Source organism: Spinacia oleracea, chromosome 1 (assembly GCF_020520425.1).
Source record: "Spinacia oleracea cultivar Varoflay chromosome 1, BTI_SOV_V1, whole genome shotgun sequence".
NCBI lineage: Eukaryota > Viridiplantae > Streptophyta > Magnoliopsida > Caryophyllales > Amaranthaceae > Spinacia > Spinacia oleracea.
This window is the reverse complement of record NC_079487.1, coordinates 6,758,800-6,782,886: the sequence shown is the minus strand read 5'-3', so window position 1 is coordinate 6,782,886 and position 24,087 is coordinate 6,758,800. Positions and strand designations below refer to the sequence as shown.

The 24,087-nt window shown below is 34.9% G+C and overlaps 1 long non-coding RNA gene and 1 pseudogene across 4 annotated transcripts; both read right to left on the bottom strand.

Moving 5' to 3' along the window:
- Positions 1-2,012: 2,012 nt before the first annotated feature.
- Positions 2,013-5,848, bottom strand: LOC110778407 (uncharacterized). Of its 4 annotated transcripts, none has more exons than XR_002530801.2 (6): positions 5,509-5,840; positions 5,277-5,417; positions 4,291-4,389; positions 3,096-3,237; positions 2,853-3,014; positions 2,030-2,419 (listed from the first exon to the last, which is right to left on the bottom strand). It is a non-coding gene; the product is annotated as an uncharacterized lncRNA (long non-coding RNA). The 4 variants fall into 4 exon arrangements; XR_002530800.2 differs by having other exon boundaries at positions 2,031-2,419; positions 5,280-5,417; positions 5,509-5,839; XR_008926274.1 differs by having other exon boundaries at positions 2,013-2,419; positions 3,096-4,389; positions 5,509-5,848.
- A 380-nt stretch (positions 5,849-6,228) lies between these two features.
- On the bottom strand, positions 6,229-23,696 carry LOC110778408 (uncharacterized; annotated as a pseudogene).
- Positions 23,697-24,087: the final 391 nt, after the last annotated feature.

Below are 24,087 nucleotides of genomic sequence, written 5' to 3'. Positions count from 1 at the left end.
AAACATAAGAAGGTAAGATGAAAAAAAGGTCCAGTAGATACCTTTTGGTTGAACCAACCCTATTCGTTCACGGTTCGATCGAGTTCTTGAACCATGAAGTTGCCAATGAAAGTCTACTGAGTTGGACCCTACACGAGGAAACGCAGTAAGATACATAGTCTTGTCTTTTTAGAAACTATAAAGTGATCATCCCTTTAATAAACTGGATCCGCATAACCTAATAGGGTGGGGATGGATTTTATATCAAGTGACTCTATAACCTCAAATAATGACACAATCTGGATCCGCATAGTTGTCCAACAAACGCAAGTATATTGTTCCAACCATGTATACCCAACTACGTACAGTCGAGTATAATTTTGAAATTTCTAGCAAACTGTAAACTTGTAAAGATCACTATTATTAGTTTATTACCATCTACAAACATCAAGTCACTTTTCTTAAGGTGAATTCTTGGACACATATATCATGTCCATAAAAGAAAACATTGAAGGTTAATAATTAAGCACCCTAATTTGTAAAGAACAAAGAAAATAAAAGAGAATATGAACATAAATGATTATACAAGTTTTAAGGACGTTTCCTGCAGTGTACTCCATGAACTTCAGGAGCACAAGAAGAATATACTTCATTTGAAAATTCAATCACAAAACAAATATATAAATCACCAAGGTACATTGAAAAATCCACCACTATTTGGGTGCATGGTCAAAAGTTTACTATGCACTATGACATATACGCCAAAAGTGAGACAGAAAGACCAGTTAATTACCCCCCACATATTTTTCATGATGGAAGTTGTTCGACTTTTGATTTTTTTCTCTTATCTTCCAAGCGAGCCTCGTTCATTTTCTTACATGCACTTCTAGTTTCTGCATTCATGAAACCTAGTAATAAGTCTTGGAGAAAGTAAGATTGGTCCTACTGAATAGGTAATACAATAAGCTCGTTTAACTTTCTGGAAAATACACAATGAATTTCAGTTTCTATTGTGTCCTGAGATGACTTTCAAGTGATTTTGGCATTACCAAAGTTGGAAGGCCTTCAAGGTCCTTTTCTTCTTAACCATTTGAGGCTCTTCCCAATATAACCACCTTCCCACCCAAGATAAGAAAAGAGTCTCAATTAAGAGTCAAACTTGATATCCTAAATGCGTGAACAAAAGTTAGATCAACAGAGATGCAAATGATTCGGTCTTGTGGAAGCCATATCTAAACCCGTGATACATATGCTATGAGGAATGTTTTTCGGAGGTGCAAGAATTTACAGGTTGATTATAATTAAGTACCAGTACAAAATAGGAACTTGAATCAAAAAATAGTTGACCAGAAACTGAGTTGAATTGAATGATCGTATACACAAAATCTAACAATTATAACGAACAATATACAAAGGTTTCCAAAGAGATGTAAGTGATAACAATAACAACAATTGAGCTACACTACAATCTGTTTTGCACACAGGGACGACAAACCTAGAGAACAAATTAAAGGTGATAATTTAATGCATCACAATAAACACATTCTACTAGAAAAATGACATTTAACGACGAACAATTTCGTCGTTAAAAGCCTCAATTTTCGTCGTTAAAACCTTTAACGACGGTCATGATGTTCGTTGTAACAGGTTCCGTCGTTATTGGCTTTAACGACGATGTTCGTCGTTAATATTTAACGAAATTAACGATGAAATATCATGTCGTCGTTAACCATTAACGACGGAATACCGTTTCGTCGTTAACAATTAACGACGAATTATGGTTTCGTTGTTAATTGTTAACGACGAATTTAGGATTTCATCGTTAAAAGTTAACGACGAACTATTGTTTCATCGTTAAAAGTTAACGACTAATTATTATTTCATCGTTAAAAAATAACGACAACATGATACTTCATCGTTAAGTACTTATTCACGATGAAAAATTAAGAAATAACGACCAAAAAAACCATCGTAAAATGTCATTCCAACGGTAAAAAAAATTAAATTTTTGGCAATAACGATGATCTATTCTGTAGTTAATATTGCAATCATAACAACATTATTTACATTCTTCAAAACACCTACATTTTCTCTATGAAACAATATACAAAACTATAAATTAATCAATCAAAACAAATGAAAATTTCATTAATAAAAAAAATTGAAAATAGAACTTCAAGTTATGTGAACTCAACTATCACATCTCGTTGTCTTTAAATTCTAAAACACTAATAAATAAATAACTCATGTTCAATCTAATAGAACAAAATAAAATCTAAATAGTTGAAGTCTCCTCTCTTGGAGCCTTAAGCCGTTGTAGTAACACTTCTTTAAGTGATATAACCTTTCAACTGAACTCATGTGACTCTTAAGTGCTTTGTTTTCTTCTTGTACCGTATCATACAATTGGTTCTTCTGCCATTGTTTTCTGAATTTCCTCCTGTAACACATATAACCATGGCATTTAGTAGGACAAAGAAAAAATAGAGAGTAAAGTGCAACATTAGTTTGTGTAGGATCAGGTTGTGGATGAAATATGTCAGTTTGTGTAGGAGTAATATAAATCTGTCGCTCATAAGTCATAACCTCCGTCCTCCCCACTCACCAAATATGTCAGTTTGTGTAGCAATATTATAAATCTATCAGGTTCGAAAGAACGGATGAAGGATATACACATCTACTATTGCTTGTACACTTAGATAGTACAAGATAACCAGAGAATGAAGATCCAATTTATTTTTTACGATATACAAAAGAAAAGCAAAATGAAAATGCCGAAGAACTACAAGAGAAAACAAAATTGTGTAAAGAAAATGAAGCTTATATACATTTACCACCATATCAAGCTTAGTTTTTCATTCACAGCCTCTTACCATATTTAGTCTACGTTTGGCACGATCAAGAGTTATCTCCTTCCTGCAGAGTCCATTGCAGGTATTCTTAGAGCATTCATGCCAGGATCCAAGCTACAGGACCCCCTTTTGTAATGCCTTCAGATTCACCATAGACACAGTTGTTGCCCTTCCATGAGCACACTACATAAAGAAACTGTCAAAATAGACTCCGGCAAAATCAGCAGTACAGAACCTAGAGATCTCCATGGTTTTGAGACTTACTTGAAAACACAATGATGTTCTCTTCAGCTCTTCAACAACGAGGGAGCATTCAGACGGCATGAGTGTGGTTGTGTACACTCATGGACTCATGGTGATATTAGAGAAGTCAAGAGTTAATCTCACATCACAGCTTAAAATGAACCTGAGACAAACTAAGCGGGTTGATGCTGATATTTTTAACTTGTTACTTCAAAAGAGCTAACAAAATAACCGTTTTAAATAAATAGGTTGGGCCACAGTTAAGTTTCAAATAAAATAAAAAGAAATAAAGAGTACCTGTTTAAAACCTATAGATTTTTTTACAATTTTGAAACATCATCTTAAATATCAAAATACTTAAAAATAAGGGGTTGGCCAAAACTGAAAAAACACAATGGCACAACAAAGCCAATCACAATAAAGTATATTTTAGTGTTGAGATATGCAGGTCAGGTGACGAAAATGATTGATCAAACAGGTTGAATAAGTTCCAAGTGTTTCGGCCTGTTAAATTGAATGGGTTGGGTTAGTTCAAGATATTCCAATCCATTTATCTTAATATGAACATGAACTTGAAAAAATTGAATCGTTTAGATCTTTTCCTGAACTAATTACGACCCCCACTTAAGTTTGTCGTAATACACTGGTTTATATCGCCAATCAACGACAAAATTATTGTTTTCTCGTTGTGGATTGGTCGTTAAATGCATAAATTTTAGTAGTGATATATATTAGCTTGATAAGTAGACACTAAGAAGATTATTAGGCTCTTCATCAAACATTGTCATAGATCCTCTACCCCTGCCAAAACTTGCTATACGAAGTTCAATTTTTAACATAAAAAATCCTTTATCCATTCTTAATTTAGATTCTAGAAAAAACTTTTGCGAAAATTACAAAACAAGTTCATTTTATTATCCTCGCGAATTCTTTCTTCAACCAATTTCTTATGAATTCTTGAGCATAATCATAAAAAGAATTATTAAGAATTGCCAAATTAACATGAATATGAAAGGATGTATAAAGGATAATCACAGATTATTGAAAAGGAAATTATCAATTCATGTTAAGAGTAAATGAATTGTAATACCAATTAGGGAATTATACATCAAACTTACATACAAAAAGAAATTAGATGAAATATAGATGAGAAATCTCAAAATTGCAATGTCAAAGAAGCGTGATTCAACAATACGATGTATATGATAATTCAAACCTTGGTTCTCTGATAGACAATGCTAATGGTCCGTGCCTCCGTAGTGTCGGTGTTGCTATCGCTTAGTCGTTTGCCATTCCTTGCAGAGTCGTCAATTTCCTACAAGAGAACAACATACGAAGTAGCTTATCTTGTTAATTTCATGACTACTCTAAAACCACGTGCTAATTGAGAGTATAAGGATTTTTCGAATATTGACTACGTTAAGTCGTTAACCATTGCCATAACTTGCATTTGAGAAAAAGAAAAAACCAAAACATTTTAGGGGTTTTGAATTGATGAAACCTAGTTTCTGGAGAATTTAAAATCTCTTAGAACATTAGCGACAACAAAAATGTAACAAATTTCACTATTTACAACAAAATAATGCAGCAAACAAGATATACCTACAAGTGGATCACTCCTTTACTTTCAATAATACAGGGGGGGAGGAACTGAAAATAGAGGAATACCTGTCTGGCTACTAGTAGGTAAAAAAATCACATATTCACATTACTTCACAAAATAAGAGTTGTTGAACATCAAAGAGTTATTCTCTAAAGAAAGAAAATAAAAAATCAAGTCAATTAAACAATTTCCGTAAAAGAAAGAACCTAAATTGAATTCCCTTAATACCCATCTTAGAAAATTACCATTTTATTGAGGTTTTGGTGAAATTTAGATACCCAACCACTCGATTAAGACCATTCACATGAGTGAAATACCACAAACTCATATGAAATATAATGAGGAAATAAGAAATTTGAGGGTTTTGAGACATGAATTTGGAGATTAAACTGCAATTAGAAGGACAAAACTATATCAGGCCAATAGTAGAAATAACTATAAGGAATCAAATTATTAGTTCAAGCCGTAAACAATTGTACATGCAATCGATTTTTGGGCATATTGTGGAAGAAGATAATTTGATTAACAAATTTCACGGAAAAGATCTGGAGTATTTAAAATGAGATACAATATTGAAAATAGATATGGAATATACATACAACCATTTCTTTCATAGGAGACTGCTTCAAACATCATCTGTTATCGGAAGTAGATTCAGTATTTCTACAATGATTGATTATGGTAATTTGCTGATTCGTTCCTCATTTTCGGATGAAGACGACGACATGGAAGTACCGTTTCTGGTAATCAACAGGAATCAAACTATTAGTTCATTGCCCAATAAAATAGATTTGGAATTAACTAATATATCATGAAAAATAGGGAATTTACCATAGTTTGATTATTTCAAATTGAGAATTGACAGCCACATCTGAACTCAACTTCCTCAAACAATTGAACCAAAAAACTAAATCGGCCCTCGTATACCATTTTGAAGGAAAAAAATCAATGAAAGTAGGAAAGAGAGAGAGCGGGCTAGAAAGTAAAAAGGATTTGAGAATCACAAATTTGGGTTTTAGGTTGAAATTTGAGGCGGCTTTTCTAATCTGCGAGCTGAAATGGGAAATAACGACGAACACATTATTTTGTTTTTTATTTTTTTTCTTTTTCTGCTCACCGATTACGAGGAACTTAATGTTTTGTCGTAGTACCTCAGCGCGCTAAAGCATTAACGATTGAATCTTGACTTCCTCGTTAATATATGTTTGTTAAATGAGCCTATTCTAGTAGTGTAATTGTAAAAAAAACACAAGAGAAGTAGAGAGGTAGTAAGACTTACTAATTAAGACTTACTAATTCTTCAACATGTTTAATTGGATGGCTGATGCAGATAACCAATGGTGTTGTTTTTTAAACTTCGGCAGACAAGCGAAAATCTGGTATCAAGTATTGGGTTCCCTAAATAGGATCCGTCCTTAAACCATGCGCCTTCACCCAATCTGACACCGCTCTTTAATAAGAGTTCGGAGAATACACAGCGCAGGGCACCAAGCATATCCCACCAAGAGTTTATGACCTTGAGCTCACACCTCACGGTTCCTGGCGAAGGTTTCAAGGGTCTACTGATAGTCCAGCAGTATCCCATGATGGGGATTTCACCAGTAAGGTATGACGTGGTCTGCTCTGAGAAGGGGCCCATGTACTTGGGACGGTCAGGACATTACCTGCATTTTAATTCCAGAAGTTATTACTCTTCCTACCAAATAAAGAGCAAGCAAATAGCACACAATTCTTTTTCAATAAAGTATGAATCATATTGATCATATTTTATCCCTTTATTTATTATCAGTTTTAATTGTATTCCTATATATAAGAGAATTAGTTTTAACGGGTAAGTGATCTGATCAAAATAAGTGTGAACCTACTGACTCCATCCACAAATGGAAACAGGAAAAAAATATCTTACACGAAGATGAATCAAGAATTCACATTGGACTTTTGGCTCTACTTCTCCTAACTCAGTCCCTTTCGAACTTCTGTTAGACCCCAAAGACAAATTTCAAAAAATCTGCATAAATACGGAATCATATCTTTCAACCTAAACCTAATTTGAAGAGAACAATGACGAACTAAGAAATTTCCATAGATGATTGAGGGAGATTTCTACTTCAATCAAACAACCAACTCAAAGGGCCATCAAACACAACTTCGATAATCTTCCATTAAACTAATTCCTACCCAGAAATTGACTTAAAAATCAAATCATAAACCTAAAAAGAAACCAACATTCAACTTTTATTATGATTAAGAACTACCCTTTACCCTACAAGAACTAACTGAGGGGAAACGAGGTAAGAGAAGCAAGAATAATATGGTACTGATAAGTGCAACTCTTTTTAAGACAAAAGCTCAATAAAGAGACTTGTATGGACAACAATAAATGGTATTTTACCGTTGATGGCTAAAGTATATGCATTTGGCGTTGGGCTCTAGCAAACGTAGATATCCAGAGCCTCAACATTCAAAATTTCATCTTTTCATCGATTTTTAGGATACTGATGTTAAACCACTCTTGGACGTCATCACTTCAGGAGTGATAAGAGTATCTAAGATCATAACAAATACATTCCTTAAAAAACATTTCAGAAAAGATCAAATTAAAGACAAACTAACACACAAACAACCAAAAATAAATTAAAATATGACCATATCTGAGCTGACCAACACTGAGAAACCCTTAAATTGAATCAAAACCAGAAAATTAAATAAGTAAAAGTCCCTTACCGCCAGTAACGCTTATTTGAAATGTCTCATCCATCTTGATAAATCCAAAACTTTCGAAGTATATCAGGTCTCTTTGTTCGATTCCCGGACAACATCAAAGGTACCTTAGACACATCAAATGCAGAGCTCGGTGCTTTGGCTTGATCAAAGATTCCATCTTTCAATTGACCTAAATTCTCTATGCCTGCATAATTAGCAGAAAATCAACAAAGTCAGAACAATGTTCTTCAAATCAACACCATCATACTACTTATACAACATGTTTGGAAGAGTAAGAGTTAGACAAAGGCATAACACTCAAATAATGATAAAATACAATGAGCACTACAACAAAATTTATTTCCTCGGCCCAGATAAAGTAATTGATCATTGATTCATAAATAGTACAAACCAAATCAAGAAAATAATAGAAAATTAAGGTAGTTGATTAGGTAGTAGCATCAAATTCCAGTAATTAACAAAAATACATTATACCTTGATAATTGATAGCTACTTTCTATTTATTATTAATTTGAAGTTAATTATTTCTGTCAAACTTGCTTCCCTTTTGTAAATAACACTGTAGTTTATATTATTCCTTACTAAAATGATAGCAACAACACCCCCACTATTGCCCAAAAATAAAAATGAAAATTAGTTTTCACTTTCATATCAGCCCTAGAAAAAGTACTAAAAAAAATTAATATACAAAACAGGACAAAATCTCTTAACAATAATTCAGACCTAAATCAAGCATTATCATCAACCAACATAAAAAATAAAATGATCAATAATATAATGCTCCGTATTATGGAGAATGATTCTTTTTTCCAGAAACCCCATTTCAAGAACAGATAGCACCCATATCCCAAATATCAAAAGTAATAAATAAAGAAACCACAAAAATCAAATATTAACCAATAAAATGATAATCCAGAAAAATAAAATGACCAAAATTTAAATTAGATGATTACCCAGAAGTTGATGGGGTTGAAAGGTTGTCGATGATCAGGGCCGACTCCGGCAATTTGGTGGCCCGGTGCTAAGCTTATCAATGAAGCTCATATGAGGCCCCTAATTTTTTTTAGCGCAATTATTAACTATAAACATTATTTATTTATTTATTTTGTAAATAAGGCATACTCCGTTTTTTTATTACACAAGCAAATGCAAAACACTATCCAATCAACACAAAATACTAAACTGCAGTGGACACAGCTACTTCAAAAAAAATACAGTTGACACAGGAGAAAACGCAGCAGAGCACAGCAGTAGAGCACGCAGCAGAACACAGCAGTAGAGCACGCATCAGTAAGCAGAGCAAGTAGTCAGTAGTAGCCATTAGAGCAAGCAGCACTGCAGACCAAGCAATCAGCATAGCAAACAGTCAGCAGAGCATTAGAGAAAGCAGTCAGCAGAGCAAAAAGGCAGCGAGCAAGCAGTCAGTAGAGCAAGAACACAACGAGCAAGCAGCACTGCAGCAGTAGAGCACAACAACAACAAAGATACAATGTAGCAGATGAGCAGACACAGTGCAAGAGCTGCACCAATCAGGCATCATGTACACCAGTCAGGCACAACTGCAGACCTGCAGTAAGCCTGGCAGCCTGCACAGCAGGAACACATCTGAACAAGAGGCCTGCACAACAACTGGCCTACACAACAACAACAGATTGGCCTGAGCAAACCAGAATCTAAGGAAACAAAACCAGAATCATGCCATATGCCAGAAACCAAGACCAAACCACTAAACCAGAATCTAAGACAACAAAACCAAAGACAAGCTAATTAACTAAGTTATTATTAATGATAATATCTCAACAAAACCAAAGACATTGATCTTTTATTACTTAAAAAGACACATCCTCCTAACATTCTTTGAAGCAAAATCATCAATTATATCTTTATAATCAATTGTTTCCAAAATATCGTTCTCAATTGCCATCATCGCCAATCCATTGAGTCTTTCTTGTGTCATCGTAGATCTCATATATGACTTCAACAACTTCAATTTAGAAAAACTTCTCTCAGCCGATGCAACGGTGACAGGTACAGTCAACAAAATTTTGTATGTAACAAATGTGTTAGGAAAAAAATCATGACCTTTCAAGAACATTAAGATATCTAATGGCCCCATGTTTCGTCGAGGCAAAAATTCTCTAAGTAACCTTAACTCGACATACAGTTTTGTTAGGTTATGATACATATGACATTTACATAAATCATGCGGAAACAACCATTAACCCAGGAAACATATTATTTACACATAATCATTTAGCATAGTTTAGATGCATACTCTTTGTTGCGTGCCTTCCCTAGCTGCGCCCGAACCGAACAAGAACAAGTCTTTTAGGACTCCAAGTGTCGTCCCTCCGTAGAAAGTCCACAGCACGTCCGGATCCGCCTTAAGATTGACCAACTAGAATCGCCCTTAAGGTACTCAGAAAATTCGGCACTTTTGGGGCAAGATGGGTGTTTGAATTTTCTCTCAAAAACTCACTTTTGAATACTTTGAAACTTGTATATAAATTATGACCCCTAGGCCTTTATTTATAGAGTTATGGAAAAGGAATCGTAATCCTAGTAGGATGCGAATTAATTGGAATTAGAATTCTACATGAATTCTACTTAATCAATTTATCCAATAGGAATAGACATTTAATCATACACTGACTCTTGCAGATTCAGGAATCTCGCATGAGCTCAAACTCACACACACGGCAGCCACAAGGGCTGCCCACGCATGCGAGCAGCAGCCCACGCAGCGCGGCCCACGCATGCGCGGCCTTGTGCGCGCTGGGCTGTGGCGTGCGTGCTTGCTGGGCGATGGCCTGGCTTCGTGCTGGGCCTTCGTCCGGCAGGCCTCGTCCGATGCTAATTCGTACGATACGCTTCCGATTAAATTTCCATTTCCGGAATCTATTTCCGATACGAACAATATTTAATATTTCCGATTCCGGAATTAATTTCCGTTTCGAACAAATATTTAATATTTCCGTTTCCGGAATTATTTTCCGATTCCGGTAATATTTCCGATTCTGACAATATTTCCGTTTCCGGCAATATTTCCGATTCTGGTAATATTTCCATTTCCAACAATATTTTCCGATACGTACCATGTTTCCGTTTCCGGCAACATCTACGACTCGGATAATATTCATATTTCCGATACGATCCATATTTCCGTTTCCGGCAATATCATCGTTTCCGGAGTATTCATTTCTTGCCTGTGACGATCTTAGCTCCCACTGAAACCAAGATCCGTCGGTTCCGAATATTCATAGATGGAGTATTTAATGCCATTAAATACTTGATCCGTTTACGTACTATTTGTGTGACCCTACGGGTTCAGTCAAGAGTAAGCTGTGGATTAATATCATTAATTCCACTTGAACTGAAGCGGCCTCTAGCTAGGCATTCAGCTCACTTGATCTCACTGAATTATTAACTTGTTAATTAATACTGAACCGCATTTATTAGACTTAACATAGAATGCATACTTGGACCAAGGGCATTATTTCCTTCAGTCTCCCACTTGTCCTTAGGGACAAGTGTGCATTTCCTAATTCCTTTGTCGCTCGATGCTTGCTCTTGAACATAAGGTAAGAGTTGTCATCCTTATTATGTCCAGAGGTGTTCCTCGGTTTCAGAGTTCAACTGATCAAATAAACAGATAATCATAGCCTATGATTCATCCGAGCACGGCCATGCATTTCACAGTTTCTAGCTCTCCGAGTGGCCTTGTACAACTTTTAAGCATCTCATCCCGATTTATGGGAGGACAATCCCAATCTTGCGATCTTGAGATTAGACTTCGTTTGATAGGTGATTACCTGAGCGTTGCCTTTATAGCCTCCTTTTACGGTGCGACGGTTGGTCAACGTCAAAGCAACCAGTTCTCAAACAAGTAATCTCAAATCACTCAGGTATTGAGGATTTAGTGTCTAATAATTTAATGAAATTTACTTATGACAGACTTTCATCTCTTACAGTAAAGTTTCATAGGTCTTGTCCGATACTAGTCTTCCCAAAGTAAGTATCTATGCAAATGATTATGACATTGCCATGTCCACATAGTTCAAGAAACAGAACTACTAGTCATCTTGCATTCTAATCGTCTAACGTTTTCTATGCGTCCAATTTTATAGAAAACTCCGACTAGGGACCATTTTCAACCTTTGACATTCAAGTTCACTTGATAGACATTTCTTAGTCACAGGACTGGTCCTGACAGTCTATCTTGAATATTTCGTCAAATTTGAAGGGACTCATCATTTAATACTAAACCAAGATTAAATGGAATATGAAAATACATTTCATATATGATAAATGTTCAACCCCAATGTTTTATAACCATGGGCCTCAAACCCATCTTCTAAAACAATTCATGGAATTCAAAGCTATGCTTGATTTCCAGTGCTACAACGTGAGTGTTGCTTCTCACTTGTTGCATAGGTTTAGTTATCATGCTTTGCCAATCTTAATATCCTTTTCATCGAATGTTCTTCGAGATATGATGATAAGATCTTTTCGAGTTTGTTTATTATGTGATCTAGTCTTTCTTACTTCGATGGTGGTATTACTCATTTTGCAATGAAGAACCATCAAGTTAGCAGACGTTTTTCTTGCTTCAAGAGTGGTTCTACGCATTTTTCAATGAAGAACCATCGAGCCAGCAGACAGGTGATCTACCCAAGTTCAGTGAAGAACTTTAAACAACCCTGTTTTATTGCTTCTTAGGCAATAATTACTTTTACTTCAACTATTTAGGTTGCTAGTGATGCTTTGTTTGGATTTACTTATCCAAGCAGTTCACAGACATGTGGAAGACTTTCCAGCTGTATCTTAGAACATAGAAATTAATATTTTAATTTCCCACGCAACAACTCATGGTCTCCAACCCATGTTGCCATTTCAAAACACGATGCTCTATAGCTCGTCCTTATCAATGGTTAACTCCAAAGGGTCTTGCTTGATCCTTTGCCAGTGTTTATGCGTGTAGCATCAATATTTAGCATATCTTTATTTCCTTGAATCAAGAACTATTCCTATGTACCTTTTCAAGTACCATAAGTATTCTTGATCTCAATCTAGTTGATCTTCACTTAGATCAATAGAGACTGGTATATGTTCGTCATGCCTAAAGTCATACGATACGTTTTTGGCGATCCTCATATTATATCATACATGATAAATTCTTTTGCAGAATAATTCCCAATTGAATTCTATTCATGTAACTTTAGCTTATCTAGTTTCAGTAGATACTAAATTCAGCTAAATTCTTTGACATATAATATAGGTTAAGAATCTTATTTAGATCCTTTGATGTTTAACTTAGTAAATGCTTATACATAGTTCAAACATCCTTTACTTAGATTTATTCACATGGGTCGAATATCTCCAATGGAGACTTTCGTGTTTGATTTAGTAAATGCCATTACTTAATCCAAAACAATATCATAAGATCTTTGTAAATAGATCTTAATACCCAGTATGTACTAAGTTTCGCCATGGTCCATCATTGATGAATAATTTCAAATCTAAGTCATTAGCATTTGAATGTTATTTCACAATAGAGAGATATGTGTGTAATACACATAGGACCAATTAAGTTTTAAGTACTCCCACTAAACTTCTTATATATCTATAAGAATCATGTATATTTTATGAAACTAAAATACTTATTAGCTTCATTAAAATACAGTTCTAATTCCCAATTGCTTGCTTAAATCTGGACTTAGATTTCATAAGCTAGCTTTCTTTTTCAAGCATTTATTTGGATCCACAAATCCTATGACATACCATGTACATAGTTTATTCCAACATTTGATTGAGGAATACTTTTGTCATCCAATTGCCATATTTACCAATATGCAATCATTGCTTGAATTATAGACTTGAAGCATTACGATTTTGCATGAGGTTTCAACACAATCCACATCGTGAATTTGCTTGTAACTTTTAGCAACTAATCTAGCTTTGTGTGTGAACACAATTCATGTTTGATGGTTTTTATCCTTAAAACAAACTTGCAACCAATAGGTGTGAAACTATTCTTGCAAATCAACAAAATTTCAATTTTGTCATCAAAACATTGAGTATGTTTTATGGCCTCTAACCATTTAAAACATTTGAGTCTATATATGGCCTCTAACCATTTTAGGGAATCTGGGTTTCGTCATAGCTTTCTTACAAGTCACAAACTCATTAATCTATATGATAATAGTTTGACTGCAAGTTGTAGGTTTCTTCACTATTTAATAGAAGAATCTCATAGTTTCATTGACCTGATCTCTATGTTTCTTCACTATCTAATAGAAGAATCTCATAGTTTCAGTGACTTGAATTCTATGCCTTCTTGGGTATAGAACATCAAACAATAGAATATCAATAGCCACTTGAAAGTCCTTTGAATATTCTGTTCTCCTTGAAGCACTTGTAAAGTCTTCTAAGAGATATCTATTCTTTAAAGCCACTTCTAAAGTCCTTAAAGAATAAGTTCGGATTTTCTGAAGCACTTCGAAAAGCCTCCGGAATGTCCGTTTATGTTTGTTGTTCGCCTCGAAAACTTTCGAGGTCTATTTTCTCCCACTTGTCATTTTGGAAACGAATCTCCAAAAGGACATTATTTCGAGCAAACAAACATTATGTTCTCAAAAATTTGTGGTAGAAACAATACCCTTGTGTCTCATCACAATGAAACATATATCTATACTTGGGCCTTAGTTTGTTGAATAACAAACACTAAGCTCCCACTGAGTTTAGGAACTCTTTAGATATATTATGAAAAGATATTCTGAAATTACTTTTCAATAGCTTTGACGAAATTGGTTTAGTTTGGTGGTAGTTGAGCATTTTGTTTTAGAAATTATAGGAAAAGTCTTTATGATCCGTCATTGATCGAATCAAGTACTAATTGACTTCGATTATTCCAACTAAGATATGCCATATCTTATGGACCTAGATTGTGAAATTACAACACACAATCATTGATGATCATATTTGGTCTCAAGTAATCATCAACATGATCTAACCTAGATCTTTATGATTTCTTGCCAAGTGGATTTTATACTTTTGAATCTTTGAACTAGCCAAACAGATTCAACTTATATCACATTTGAGTAAATAAACCTATATTCACTCAAATCCATGTGAAATAATAAAGTCATAAAACCTTTCTTTAGCTTTGAACTCTATCGTCTAGGCGTTCTAACAATAGTTCATATTCTTTGTTACTTTCAACAAGTAAGACTAGCTTGTCTTAAGTTGATCTAGAAATCAACCAACTTTCAAAAGTCCATCAAAATAGAGCTTATGAATGTTAACTTGTTGATATGGTCTAAGCAACAATGCCAAAGATTTAATGGAACTCAAATCAAGGGTTTGATTTGAACCTAGTAAAGTTCTTTAAAGAGTTGTTTGTTTTAATCAAGCATATTGACTCAACCTGTAATTGACCATTTCATTCAAATAAACAAACAAACATTGTCTTTGTTTTTTTTTGAATGTGAGTCTTTCTGTGTTTGAAAACAGAAATTTAGGTATGTTGATTATGGAACAAAATAGCCATTTAGTTCCAGCCTTTGAAAGGACTTAAAACAAACTAGATGACCCTACAACTAATGTAGCATTGCCATGCTTCATTTCTCACTTGTAGGTCATTAGTGTATCCTAGCTTCCATTGTTTGAGTTTTTTACCGAAGTAAGAACCTCAAGCGGTATATGATACCAAGGAAGTTTGATTGCTAGGTCACTTCTCTTTAAACATAAATTTATAGGTAGAAACGGAATCGTAAATTCCTTTCATTTGTTCCTTGTTTCCTATTTCTTGTACCCTTTCTTATAGTCTTAAGAATTGAATTCTTTAGTGTTGACTTTTATACTTGTTAGACATGTCCAATGTCACCCCAACAAGGTTCTTAACATTTAATTTATGTTGAATATTAAGTTTCAACTAGATGATCTTACCAGAAGCTTCTAAAGTTCTCTAAGCATCGATCTATTCGAATGTCTAGGGACTAGACTCATTCGAGAATTAAATGGACAAAGATATTAGGTTGTTAACCATTGGTAAAGCTGAGCGTTTAAGCTCAATGCTTTATGATCTCAAAACTACAGTGTATTTTGAATTCACAAGCACCAATTGGTTTGCCATTTGAATTTGATATTCGAAAACAACCATAAAAGTCGATATAAGAAACGTACATTTTAAATTGCTCACTTTCTCTCTTTTCCGTGAATCGTTCTTGGATTCACTACCAATCGAGGAAATTTACTGTTACCTTTCTAAAAGGATTTATTGCAGTGCAAGATATTTAATTATAAACAATAATTAAAACATACATTGAAGCATGCAAAGTCTAAACATTTATCATGAATAATAACTTGAAATTAAAGCAACCATGCAATTCAAACAAGTTATTAGCATTTTATTCAATTTTATTGTTCCGGCAGGTGTGAATAAAATGATTCCAAGATCCTAAAACCATTGAAGAATTAAGCACAGTTTGTCGACTCAATTCTAAAACATTTTAGGTAAGCAAAAGCCTTTTGCTAATAGTCTAGAAACTACTCTTGGTTGATAGGCACGTCTAAGAACTTATTAGGTAAACCTATCGATTTTGCCACGACATAAAAGGACTCCTTACTTATATCGTTGAGTTTCACCAAAACTAACATGTACTCACAATTATTTGTGTACCTTGCCCCTTTAGGACCAATAAGTAACACCTCGCTGAGCGAAAACTATTACTAGATTGATGTAAAGGATATCCAAGCAAGTGTATATTTTGGCATGGCACCTTTTAACTCAATTTTTAAGTTTGGAACTTAAGGCTCTTACTATGTTGGTTAGATTTTAAGTGAACTAAAATCCTTAATCATGCAACATAATCAAGCTTTTGATCTCATGCATTTTAAGACATATTTAAAGCAATAAATAACTTAAAACATGCATAAGATATTTGTGATCTAGTATGGCCCGACTTCATCTTGAAGCTTTGACTTCAAAGTCCGTCTTGAAAATCTCCGTGGGAGGCACCATTTTCTTCAAATAGGATAAGTTATAACTAATTACAACTATTTGATGGTACGCAGACCATATTTGAATTGAAAAATAACTTTGGTGCTTTAGACCAATTACATTCAAATTAATGGTACGCAGACCATATTTTCTATCCTATTTGGGTCATACTAGTCACTTCATAACCTGCAAAACAGTACATGTACAATATATACCATTCACCCATTCATTATCATGAATGGCCCACATAGCTGGTTAGTTAAAACACATTATGCATCACGTAAACATTTGCAGCAATTAATCAAGGTCACCAATAATCTACCAATTATTCAGTCCTTATTAATTCTAATCGAGTTGTTTTAACCTTAAGGATTTGTAGACCTAATCAAGAGTTTATGACTAAAAGCACTCCCACTCAAACCAATAAATTCATATGCTTTACTAATTTTAAACATAAAATTGTATTTCTAGTCTAACCGGAAACATACAAATTTAATTAAAATTTAAAGCTCATATAAATTTATAATTGAATCCAAAAATTTAATTTTAATTTCAGTCACATTTAAATTAATTTATGATTTTAATTTTAGTAAAATAATTAGAATAAATGCCATTTATTATAATTATAATATTCAAAATTAAAATCCAAGAAATTAATTCAAATTATTAATTTTAAAATCAATTAAAATTACGTGAACTGAAATTTTCAAATTAAACATTCAAAAACGATCTAATCGTAACGCAAACACCCTACGCGTTGCACGCCCATGGGCTGTACGCACACAGCCATTGCTGGCCATGTGCGCGCAGCCCATGCGCTCGTTGCATAGCTGCTGCTGTCCCATACGCAAGCCTCCGCACAGCGCCCCATCGCACGCGAGCTATCGCTCGCAGTGCGCGCGCGAGATCGCTCGCTGGGCGCGCTGGCTCGCTCGCTGGCGCGCGAGATCGCTCGCTGGCGCGCGAGATCGTTCGCTGGTGCGCGCGAGCCATCGCTCGCTGGCGCGCGAGATCGCTCGCTGGGCGCGCTGCATCGCTCGCTGGCGCGCGAGATCGCGCGCTGGCGCGCGAGATCGCTCGCTGGTGCGCGCGAGTGATGCTGGGCGCAGCGCTCGTGGCACGCGAGCTTGCGCTCGCTGCGCACGAGGCTGCGCGCTGTTGTGCGAGGCAGCGCGCGCTGTGGCGCAGCTCGCCTGCTGCCCACACGCGACTGCCTTGGCTCGCCCCTCGCCCATGCCCATACGTTCATTGCTCGTGGCACACGACACAAGGCAGGGCTGCTGCCTTGTGCTCGTGCACTACGGCCTTGCTCATTGCATTCGTGCCGCACGGGCGACGAGCTCCCTTGCTCGTCGTCGCATGCCCGCATTATACAACACCCCTTAAGGGTAACACGAAGCGTCCATTGCTTCGCGCGTGCAAGTTATTTGAACGAATCGCATAAAATTTAAAATTTATATTTAAAATTAATGACAAATTAATAAATAATATTAATTTCATAATTTTAGGGCGAAAAATCGAAAATTTATTATCCAATTGATTTCCGATTGATATGGATTCAAGTCTAGGTCATAAAAATTTAAAATTTATCGTAAATTTACAATTTTTATGGTGGTTTTTAATCATAGGTTTCTAATTAAATTACAATTAATTATGAAAATCAAATTAATTCTAAATTATTCTAATTTTCAACAAATTAATCATAATTACAAATTAGATTGCATAATTAACAAGACTAGGCATTCAAACTTGTTAAACATATGCTGTAGGTCAATCAAAAAATCAAGATTTATCAACAAGAATCGCAAATATTTAATTTAACATCTTAAATTTACGAAATTTTGCATTCGAAAAACTAAAACCTTCGAAAAGTCATAGTTAGGCTTCGAATTTGAGAATTCTGGGTTCGGCAGAAAAATACTATTTTTGTCAAAATTTTAGAATGCCTTTTACATGCGGAATTGACACAAAAATCACTCAATTCGGATGAGTAATGAAGAAACTGCCGAAAAACTGCGTACATATAATTAAATAAACGCAATTTGCAATTAATTAACAATTACGAAAATTAATCACCCCTTTTAATTCTTGAAAATTTGTAATATTTAACCATGTTCATGCAATTTAGATTATGAAAATAATAAGGGGCTCGTGATACCACTGTTAGGTTATGATACATATGACATTTACATAAATCATGCGGAAACAACCATTAACCCAGGAAACATATTATTTACACATAATCATTTAGCATAGTTTAGATGCATACTCTTTGTTGCGTGCCTTCCCTAGCTGCGCCCGAACCGAACAAGAACAAGTCTTTTAGGACTCCAAGTGTCGTCCCTCCGTAGAAAGTCCACAGCACGTCCGGATCCGCCTTAAGATTGACCAACTAGAATCGCCCTTAAGGTACTCAGAAAATTCGGCACTTTTGGGGCAAGATGGGTGTTTGAATTTTCTCTCAAAAACTCACTTTTGAATACTTTGAAACTTGTATATAAATTATGACCCCTAGGCCTTTATTTATAGAGTTATGGAAAAGGAATCGTAATCCTAGTAGGATGCGAATTAATTGGAATTAGAATTCTACATGAATTCTACTTAATCAATTTATCCAATAGGAATAGACATTTAATCATACACTGACTCTTGCAGATTCAGGAATCTCGCATGAGCTCAAACTCACACACACACGGCAGCCACAAGGGCTGCCCACGCATGCGAGCAGCAGCCCACGCAGCGCGGCCCACGCATGCGCGGCCTTGTGCGCGCTGGGCTGTGGCGTGCGTGCTTGCTGGGCGATGGCCTGGCTTCGTGCTGGGCCTTCGTCCGGCAGGCCTCGTCCGATGCTAATTCGTACGATACGCTTCCGATTAAATTTCCATTTCCGGAATCTATTTCCGATACGAACAATATTTAATATTTCCGATTCCGGAATTAATTTCCGTTTCGAACAAATATTTAATATTTCCGTTTCCGGAATTATTTTCCGATTCCGGTAATATTTCCGATTCTGACAATATTTCCGTTTCCGGCAATATTTCCGATTCTGGTAATATTTCCATTTCCAACAATATTTTCCGATACGTACCATGTTTCCGTTTCCGGCAACATCTACGACTCGGATAATATTCATATTTCCGATACGATCCATATTTCCGTTTCCGGCAATATCATCGTTTCCGGAGTATTCATTTCTTGCCTGTGACGATCTTAGCTCCCACTGAAACCAAGATCCGTCGGTTCCGAATATTCATAGATGGAGTATTTAATGCCATTAAATACTTGATCCGTTTACGTACTATTTGTGTGACCCTACGGGTTCAGTCAAGAGTAAGCTGTGGATTAATATCATTAATTCCACTTGAACTGAAGCGGCCTCTAGCTAGGCATTCAGCTCACTTGATCTCACTGAATTATTAACTTGTTAATTAATACTGAACCGCATTTATTAGACTTAACATAGAATGCATACTTGGACCAAGGGCATTATTTCCTTCAAGTTTGTCCCCATTAATATCAGACTGCCCACTTTATCCTCAAGTGCAATTACAAAGTTAGCACAACATGACTTCAAACTTTCATCATCAAGTGACTGCAACTTATAAGAAGTAAATAGAAAGCCAAATAGACTTTCATATTCTTGAAATTGCTCAAATATCCTCTTAAGAGAAACAATGGCTTGATCAATAATGAATAAAAAATAATTTGCTCTAAATGACTCCTTTGCAGATTGTGAAACAGATGGTGCATCATCTGGATTCTCATCAAAAAAAAGTTTTCTTCAAATTTCACGTTTTTGAGGAAAAACAGGATGAACATTCATCTCTAGAGAAATCTCCTTGGCAGTGTTAAAGGGCATCTTTAAAACCTGTTTCTCTATATTTCTCAAAAAAAGAAGCCAAGCACTTTATTTTTTCAATAGCAACATCAAGTAGCATATCATCCGATTGTAAATTTTTACTAACCAAGTTAACAGCATATAGTATTTCATACCAAATAACTATTGCTACCAAAAACTCAAAATCACAAAGCTCATTTTCTGCTAAAGATTTAGCTTCACTCAATCCTTTGTTATCATAATCAATGGTTTCTTCTGCTACTTGGAGTAAAGCTTCACATATATCAATCATTTGAAATCTAATGGCTTTAACACTGTCAACACGACTTTCTCAACGAGTGGATGATAAAGACTTAGGAGTCAATCCTTTAACATTATCTTTCAAAAATTTCCACCTTTTTGTAGAATTTGCAAATAACGTATAAATTCGTTAAATGATCCCAAAAAAATCCCTAGCTTTACCACAAGTATTAGCCATATCACATAGCAACTGGTTTAGACTATGGCAACCGCAAGGAGTATAAAAAGATCTAGGATTTATATCTAAAAGTCTCTTTTGTACTCCTTGATGTTTTCCCTTCATATTTGCTCCATTACCATAAACTTGTCCTCGCACATTATTTATGTCAAGACCAAGATCTTTCAACTCTTTTTGTAAAACATCAAAAAGCCCTTGACTACTTCTGTCATTCACAATTAGGAATCCTAAAAAAGACTCTTCAATAATCATGGGTTTTGAAGAAACATCAACATATCTTATTATTAAAGACATTTTCTCTTGGTGGCTAATATCAGGAGTACAATCAAGAATAACAGAGAAATACTTTGCTTGTTTAACTTTCTTGATAATTTCAGATTTGATTAAAGAACCAAGCAAACGTATTAACTCATTTTGGATGTTATGGCCAAGATAATGAATATGGATTTCATCGTTAGTAATACGCCGGACATGCTCTTGGATAACAGGATCAAATTCTGCCAACGTTTCAACAAAGCCCATGAAAATTCCATTATTACTTTGATATAGTCGCTCATTTGTACCACGAAATGCTAAATTATATTTTGCCAGAAATTTTGTAATTGCAATGATTCTTTGTATAACTTTTTTCCAATGTTCTGTTTCTTTATTAAGTTGTTTTTGAGAGACTTTATCAATAGTCTCATTCTTTTGCAACCTTAGACACAAATCATACCAAATTCCCATGTTCTTAAAATTCTCAGGACTTGTTTCATGCTCTTTTAGTTTTATACTAACATGTGTCCAATCCCCAAAACCTTCATTAGTTAATTGACTTCTTCCATAACCTTTTTTTGAAAAAATTCAACAAAAACAAAAAACTTTATCAAGCTCTTTCGAATAAACAAGCCACTCTCTATCACACTTCTCTCCATTAGATAAGACTCTATGGTATAAAGTTGCAGAAAACCGCTTAGATAATCTATCTCTGGGACCTTTATCAAAAGACAAATCTCTTTTAGGACCTTTGACTTCTGAAATATCAATCATTTTAGAATCAAGACCATCCCGATTTCTCGGATCAAATATATCTACTGTGTAAAAAATTTCAGATTGGTTTGTAGTGTTTTCTTGCCTCACATTATCATCCACATTATTCCCACCATCATTATTTTCATTTTCAAGGTCCATTTCATTGTCAATAGGATGATTATGATCAGATTCATTATTTTCATGAATTTCATCTCCACCAACACTATTGTTTTCGTTTAAAAGCACATCATCACCATCATTTCCATTAGCACAATTATCATTTTCATTTAAAGTTTCTACATTCTGCTGCTCTATACCACCAGGTCCACCAGTATTATTTTCATTCTATACAGGTGGTTCCCTTACAACAAACTTATCCAGAGATCCCCTAGAGACAAATCTAACTCTTCCATTCTTTTTTTCCATTTACGTTTTTCAGAACCAGATTTATGTTTCCTGATTTTAGGAGGCATAATTGATAATTCAATAATTGAAAACTTAAATAGAATAACTACAATTACAAATACAATATTAAATATTTCATCATTGAAAAATCAAACAACAATTAAAAAATACATAAAAATTATAGCAATAAAATTATAAAAATATAAAAGATTAAAATCATTAAGAACAGTAGAACGAAGAACGAAAGAATTAAAGAATTAAAGAATTAAAGAAAGATACAACCTGAATTCCTTGCCAAACGAAGAACGGATTCGAAGAAAGAGAAGAAATAAGAAATTGATTGTTGATTAGTGATTTGCTTCCGCCTTCCTGCCTTCCAAATAACACGAATTTCCCCAATTCCCCTCTTTTGAATTGAAAAAAATGCGAAATTTTAGATGCTTAATAAATCTTGAATCTTGATTCATATATATTCATATGAAATTTATCGGTTGAACACCACGAATTTAGGTGGGTATTCTCAGAAATTGAATTGAATGGATTGATAGATATGAAAACAAAGCTGAACGGTAATTTTTTCATAATTGCAGGAGAAGAATTTGGTGTTTAGGAGAGATAATTAAGGGAATTAATTCTCTAATTGACTGATTTTTAGAAATCAAAGAATGGGAAGGAGAAAGAATTTGAAGAGTTATTGATGGTTTGAGACTTTGAGGAACTCACATATTCACGGGGAAGGGAAGTTGCGAAAAAGGTGTGTAATATCATTTTTTTAAGCTTTAATAACAGTAAAAAAAACTTGGCCCCCCCAAAATTTTGGGCCCGGTGCTGTAGGTCCGACCAAACCTCCTAATGGTCGGGCCTGTCGATGATTGGACGCGGCAGAAACGCTACAAAAAACAACCGATTGCACAACCAATTAAGAACGAACAAAAAAACATCTTTTGCAAATCATAGCAACTTCGAACTGGGAAAAGAAGTGGCATGGAGGATAAAACCTTAAATGGGAAAAACCCACATAAAAAAAAAGCAATATTCAAACAACATCATCTAAAAATATCTAACCCGAGAAAAGAGCATGTGAATCTCTAGATTCAGTCGAAAACATCAACAAAATATCAATTAAAATAAGAAATTACAAACCATAAATAAATTAAGAAGAAATCATCAATTAAACCCTAGCTTTAATCGAAAAAATTCAACAAAACCTAAAACCCATAGAAAGAGTTTAAATCGGGCAAATTTAGGGGGGGGGGGGGAAGACAAAGATGAAATTTATATACCTTAACCACCTCGGTTTCCATTTCTCGCCATTTCTAGTTATGAAAATTCAAATAACACCAAGATACACAGAAACACCCAATATATTAGAAAGATCGACAAAAGGGGAAGAACAATAGCATTCTCCTTGTGTTTGCTATCAAGCTCCACTGCCGAATCTGAAACACCAAAACATCAAAACCCCTAGGATGCTGGAAGGAGAGAGCGAAGGGGGCAGAGGAGATTGCAGAGATGAGAGCTAGGGTTTGTTGAAAATGGAAGGGGGAAGAAGATCCCATAGTCGATAAAAGAGGAAAGATAAAAGAGAAACAAAAAGGAAATAGATGGGTGAAAGAGAACGTGGCATCATTTACCATCATGGGTAAGGCAGCGCAGGGCAAAAATGATAAATGTGAGAAATTTAAGGGCTTTTTAGGTTGTACACTATTGGATGAATAGTGAAAACAAACTCCTTGCTTTTAAAGGTTGTAAGATTTCGATATTTATTCATTTTTAATACTATAAACTTAATTGAAAATATTTTATAAATGTAAATAACATAAAATGACATAATAGAATAAAATACATAATAGATGGACTAAAACAAGACAAGTTTCGGATAAACAGAACATTACAACAACTAAGCACACTATGTTATGGACTAAAGCATCATAAAGCCAAAGTAAAGTA